The 5897-nt window shown below is 37.1% G+C and overlaps 1 non-coding gene across 1 annotated transcript; it reads left to right on the forward strand.

The window, feature by feature from the left end:
* The first annotated feature begins 3967 nt into the window (after positions 1–3967).
* Positions 3968–4073, forward strand: LOC140857709 (small nucleolar RNA R71). The gene has a single exon (XR_012141201.1). It is a non-coding gene; the product is annotated as a small nucleolar RNA R71 (small nucleolar RNA).
* Positions 4074–5897: the final 1824 nt, after the last annotated feature.

Consider the following 5897-nt stretch of genomic DNA (forward strand, 5'->3'; position numbering starts at 1 on the left):
TAAGTCTAATTTTCTTCAAACTTGAGTCTTTTTGATTTGCAAATTAGACTCTTTGTATCGACGATCATCTTTCCTGTAAAACATAAAAAGAAGCATCAAATTCTTAAGAAATAAAATAAATTAAATATGATTTTCTGCTTTAAATGACTTAAATTAAGTATTTATCACACCCTCCAACTTGAATTTTGTTCGTCCTCGAGTAAAATAGATATATCAGTATTGTGTACCAACTCGATCTTGAATAAAAAGTTAGGTTAGGCATCCCAAAAGGTAGATGATACCTAATCAGACCATTAAAGAGATACTTCATTGGATTATCAATTTGACCCAATTAGTGGTTGAGTATTAACTAAAGAAATTTCAAGAGCTTTTCTTTCACCAACTTCCCACTTTACTCTTTAAATCCTCTAACTTAATGTGAGATAGGTTTATTATCTTCTTGCAATTTAGTCCCCTTATTATCCACTATATTTTTTTTAATATTGCCCACTTTTTTATGCGAACTACAATGCTTACTTAGGCGAAAGGGCCCGGTTACTCAATAGGAAACCAATGTTTTTTTTTTTTTAAGTAAATTTTAAGGAGAATTTTTGCATACCTCGACCTTTCCACCCAATCTCTCATGAAGTAGATTCTTTATTGAGATTAGTAAGAAGAGGGTTGTAGAATCACTCCTAAATTTTGATCTAGTCTAAACTCTACCATTCATTGGGTTTTCTTAATAATTTATTCTTCAATATTTTTAAAATTATCTTGACCGTTAATCATTCATTGTTTAGGATGCCTAATTGACTTTTAATCAAAATAAAATTCGGATATACAAAACTAATTATTTCTGACCATACTCGAGGATTTGATTAATTTTCTCCCCCCCAAACTTAATCTACATTGTCCTCGATGGAGTAGGAAAGCAAAGAAAATAAAAGGAGAGAGTGCACCTGGGATAATTTTGCTTCGGAAGTTGAAGATAGCTTTATTGATTAATAGGCTCTTGTTCTAAATTCCTGCAGCTGCAGTAAAGTAAAAAAAAATATGAAATTATTGGGTTGCCTCCCAAAAAGCGCTAAATTTAACATCTTCAGCTAGACGCTAAAAGAGTATCTATCCTATTCCTGCTCGAATCTTAACATGAGTGTCAATCCCTCTTTCAGAAATAATATATCCTAATACAATTTCTTTCTACACCATGAAATGGTTCTTTTCCCAACTTAGGACAAGATTTATCTCCATACACTGTTTAAGAACTTTGGAAAGATTATGGAGACAATCCTCAAAGGTAGTTCCAAACACAAAAAAATCATCCATAAAAACTTCAAGATATTTATCCACCATATCAGAAAAGATGGCCAGTATGCAGCATTGAAATGTAGTGGGTGCATTGTAGAGCCCGAATGGCATACGCCGAAAAGCGAAGGTGCCGTAGGGGCAGGTGAAGGTAGTCTTTTCTTGATCATCCAAAAATATAGGTACTTGATTGTACCCTAAATAACCATCAAAAAATAGAAGAAACTTTGTTCTGCTAGCCGTTCTAAAATTTGGTCAATAAAAGGCAAAGAAAAATGATCTTTTCAAGTAATGGCATTCAGCTCTCGGTAGTCCACACATACTCGCCAACCAGTTGTTGCACGAGTAGGAATTAACTCACCCTCATCATTCTCTATTACGGTAATACCTGACTTCTTAAGTACTACTTGGGTTAGACTAACCCACTGGCTATCTGAAATTGAGTAGATAATTCCAGCATCTAGCCATTTCACTACTTCCTTTTTCGCGACTTCCCGCATATTCGGATTCAATCTTCGTTGCATGTCCCTATGTGGTTTTGCCTCAACCTCGTAGTGAATATGATGCATGCAAACAGAAGGATCTATACCCTTCAAATCGACAATTGACCACCCTATAGCCTCTTTATGCTTTTTGAGTACCCCGACAAGTTTGTCTTCCTGGTCGTTGGTTAGGTCAGACGCAATGATCACTGGAAGGGTATCATTGATCCAAGAAATAAATATTTCAGCATGGCAGGAAGAGGCTTTAGCTCTAGAGTAGGTGGTGCTTCTAAGGATGGTACTAGAGGGCTTGATTGAATTGGTAATTGCTCGTACTTTACAGTCCAAGGGGGATTGTTGCTAAAATTGGGAGGTTCTAGCAAAGCATGTATTTCTTCAGTGTATCCATCAATATCAAAATTATCCATTCCAAAATGTGTTAGGCATGCCTGTAAAGGATCTGAGTTGAGCAAGGCAGGAGCTTTATCTTCTATAACTTCCTCTAACAAGTTGATCTCATTTTGGTCGTACACAGGTGGTCCCAAAGATGCATTGAAAATATTCAATCTTAGCTTCTTATTTTCGAAAGTTACATCCATAACTCCGGTCCTACAATTTATACAAGCATTAGCGGTTGCTAAGAAGGGTCTACCTAGGATGATTGGTATTTGGTTGGGGTTGCTACCAGATTCCATATCCAGCACAAGAAAGTCAACAGGAAAGTAAAATTCATCTACTTTCACCAATACGTCTTCTAGCATTCCACGGGGTACCTTAATAGATCGGTCTACTAGTTGTAAGGTTACTGTCATGGGTTTTAACTCTTCAAATCCAAATAGGTCATATACAGAGCTCGGAGAAGGTTGACACTTGCACCCAAATCTAATAATGCCTTCTTAATCGTAAGGTTCCCTATGACACAAGAAATAATTGGGGTACCTGGATCTTTCTGTTTGGGTGGGGTAATGTGCTGGAAAACTGAGCTGGCCTACTCAGTTAGGTGGATTTTTCTTGGTATTTGTGCTTTTGATTTTTGTTTCTGTGTACATAGGTCCTTTAGAAATTTAGCATAGGTCGGAACTTGCTTAATGGCATCGAGAGAGGTAAGTTTATCTGGACCTATTTAAACAGTTCCAACATTTCATTCATTTTTATACCCTTCTTATCAAGAGGCAGAGAGGATTCTAAAACATTGGGAAATGGAGCTTTAGGTGCAGGTGCTGGGTTAACAGGTTCTTTCCTCTCTTCAGATTTCTTCTTTTCTGTTGTAGCTGGAATTGGTTGCTCTTGTTGTTGGATTACTTCAGGTTGATTTAAGATTTTTCCACTTCTAAGGGTCATGATCGATTTGGCATGTTCGAAAAAAGTTTCAAGACCAATGGAGCTTTCAACCATGTACTGACCTTTTGGGTTATTAATAGGCTGACTAGGTAATTTGCCTTCTTCCCTCCTACTGAAAGCTGTTGCTAGCTGACCTATCTGGATCTCTAGCTTTGCTATTGATTGCGTATAGGAGTGAAGGAGTTGGGTATTCATTTCTAGTCCTTTAAGTGCTTGCAGTACCTTTTCTTCGAAAGCCGAGCTATGAGTACTCGAAGTGGGTTGAGGAGGGTTCTGGTATTATGGTTGGGATGGATGCCTAAAAGTTACATCCGGATAACCTGATCTTTGTTGCACCAGAGGAACCACTGGTTGTGATTTCCATGAGAAATTCAGATGGTTTCTCCATCCCGGATTGTACATACTAGAATAGGGGTTGTTCCCTGGTCTATGAGTAGTTTGGGCTTGATGGATTTGTTCTTGTACATATTCAGGAAACTGTGGTGCAACCGGACAATCATTCACACAATGAGTGGGGCTCGAACACAATGCACATATATCTTGTATCTGACAGGATGGAGAAGGTGACTGTCCTATACTTAATAATCGATCTAACTTTTGGGACAATTCATCTACCTTATGATGGATATCTATGGCATTTTCTACTTCATATATTCTACCTCTCTTTGGGTTTAACATGGGTTTATCTCTAATAGAGGCAGACATATGATGTAATGAATTTTCACTTAAAATTTCAAACAGTTGCCATGCCTCATCCTCACTTTTCAGCATGAATATCCCACCGCATGATGCATCGACCATTTATCGATGTCTTTCAAATAGTCCATCATAAAAATATTGGATTAACTGCCACTTGGGTACAGCATGGTGGGGATATTTTCTAATAAGGTCCTTTAATCTCTCCCATGTTTCATGAAACATTTCTCCATCTAATTGGGAAAAACTAGTTATGGCTTTCCTTATTTGATTAGTTTTTCCTATGAGAAAATATTTCTTGAGAAACTCTCCTTGCAACTGGTCCAGGTTGATATAGTCATGGAATCCAAAGTATGTAGCCAGTATTTGGCTTGTCCTTAAGTGAGAAAGGAAATAATTTTAACCTAAGAGCATCATCGGAGAAGTTGTGAATTTTGATAGTTGAGCATATCTCAAGAAATTCTTCAAGATGTTTATAAGGGTCCTCATTACTAAGTCCATAAAATGAAGGTAACATTTGGATTATACTGGACTTAATTTCATATTGAGTGGCCTCCACAGGGGGCACTTGAATACAAGGAGAGTAGGTATATGTGGAAGGAGTAAAGTACTCCTTCAATGAGCGTGGAGGATTAGCCTCACCAGGTGCAGCCATGTTTCTAACTTGAATAGTCCTAAGAGTCTTTTCTAATTCTTCGTCTAATGGTTGTAATTCGGGTTTTAGTGATCGTTGACCTAACATACAACTAAAAGGTCTATGTAGGACTATCCTAGTCAAGGATTATTATTATTATTTTTTTTATTAAGAGGAGAAGAGAAGAGAGAAAAGAGTTCTAAAGAAGAGATCCTAAGAAGTCTTAAAACTAATAGAAGAATTAGTTATGGTTAGATTTTAATTACAATCAAGTTAGCACGTAGTGGACTCTCTATCCTAAAGTTACCCTAGTTCTAGACAGCTCCTAACTATAGTTAGCCTTCAAGCCCTCCAAGTTGAAGCTTGACCAACCAACTGGCCAAGTAAGTGTAAGGTTGGTGGGAGTCCCCCTGTTGCTTTCCTTAGACACCAATTAGATTGGCCAGGTCAGCGAACGGAACCAATTAAAAACCACCTTCCTTCGGGCCCAGTCATCCCGCAAACCACTTGCCTAGACACCAGCTAGCTGACCAAGTCTAACCCGGTTCAACTCTCAGGGTCACTTGTCCTAATGAGCTCAAATCCTTAGGGTCAACATCTAATTAATTTTAGATTAAGGTCTAGGTTATGCAAATGGAAAGGAGTGATTTGTGGGCCAAGGAAGGGTTATCAAATCCCACCTTATCTTAGTTAATGGGTTGCGTCCTTAAAATTAATTATGGAGATGCAATGCAAAGAAACAAGGTGTCCAATCAAGTTAGAAATTTTTATATTTGAGGTTATGCTATTTTAGTTAAGTGTTATGAAATATCAGTGGTCTTTTTTTTTTCTTTTTTCTTCAATCGTGCCAAGGTCCCCGGCAATGGTGCCAAAATTTGATGTGTAGTCGTTGATAGCACCAAAAATAACTCTACTCACTACGTAGGTAGGATGAGTCGAGATCGTATCCTCAGAGACCTTGGGCTAAGTTGAGATTGCAAAATAAAAGAAAGAAGCGTTGTTTTGAATTAGAAAATAAATTATCTTAAAATTGATGTAATTAGAAAATAAAGAGCTTGAGAGTTTTGAATTAATTTGCACTAGAAGAGTTGTATGTCTTTTCTAATAGATGCGATTAATCTTAAAAAAAATACCTATCTTTCCTCGACACACCCCGTATCCGTAGATCACGGCATGTCTCCAGAAAGTACTAGATAAACAACTCTTCTTTCCTCGGTACGTCTCGTATCCGTAGATCACGGTGCGTCTTCGAAAAGTAAAAGTTATTCTAATATTAATCTTAACAAAAAAATATAAATAAAAGCATATGAAAGAGAGCAAATAAAGAACTCATGACAATTTAAATAAAAAGCATAATCTTTATTGTATATAAAGAAATACAAGAAAGTTTAGAATAATAAACCATCTCTATGTCATTACAAAATATCTTCTCCACTCCCGAGACTGCTAGCCTAGCTGCT

Source organism: Elaeis guineensis, chromosome 4 (assembly GCF_000442705.2).
Source record: "Elaeis guineensis isolate ETL-2024a chromosome 4, EG11, whole genome shotgun sequence".
Taxonomy (NCBI): Eukaryota; Viridiplantae; Streptophyta; class Magnoliopsida; order Arecales; family Arecaceae; genus Elaeis; species Elaeis guineensis.